Source organism: Limulus polyphemus, unplaced genomic scaffold, assembly GCF_000517525.1.
Source record: "Limulus polyphemus unplaced genomic scaffold, Limulus_polyphemus-2.1.2 Scaffold1519, whole genome shotgun sequence".
Lineage (NCBI taxonomy): Eukaryota > Metazoa > Arthropoda > Merostomata > Xiphosura > Limulidae > Limulus > Limulus polyphemus.
This window is the reverse complement of record NW_013667129.1, coordinates 11,392-12,320: the sequence shown is the minus strand read 5'-3', so window position 1 is coordinate 12,320 and position 929 is coordinate 11,392.

Here is a 929-nt window from a genome sequence, read left to right as displayed (position 1 = left end):
TATTAGTTCCATTCACCTGCACTCCTTATAATGTTTTACGAGTCTGTTCTGAAAATTAGAACCTCTACAGACAAAAATATGAAATGTAAATGCATACAAGGAACTACTTGTTTTTTTTTTTCTTTTTATACGTAAACTACATGAAAAGAACTTAAAAGAAAATGGACCCGTATCACCAAACAAAGTATAGTAAATGTATATATTTTAAAATAATAGGTATGCTATATATAGATATTATGTATCTCTGTCATGATATAAAAAACTGTTTTGTTCAGATTGCATTGATTAATTTAGTTTTGTGAGTGAATGTTTTATTATTGTTTAGTTTTTGTTAATAATTCTTTGACGATGAGAATATCGAACGTCACATGAAATATACCGACGTCGAGAATATAGAAGGTGGACAAACTATTAGGTAATAAAGATATAAATAGCGCGAGACGAGTAAGAAGCAGCAGACAGATAATAACCAAGAGAGTATAGTTGGTGTGAAGTTAACTATCGTAGAAGTGATAGGCCTAGCATTTAATAAGTTAGAGTGAAATTAACAGCAGAAAAGAAAAGAAAAACAATTTTATTCCATCAACGCGTGGTTCTAAAGTAATTGAATCAGCCTGAGTGCACTTTGACAAAAGGAACAGAGGATCTTCAAAAGAAGACCAAACGATTATGGTAACTCGTGCCACAATTGTACGTGAATCACAGAAAATATTAGTGTGATAAAAATAAAGAAGATAGTTCAGCTTGTCAACTGAAATTCTAAAGTAATTTAATAGGCCTAAGTGGATACTTGACAAGGAGGAGAGAACTACATATACAGTATTTATGATATGTCCATAATATCTATAGTGTTGAAGAATTTATTGTATTTACATTATCTTGTTCTGAACATATATATATATATATATATATATATATATATATATATA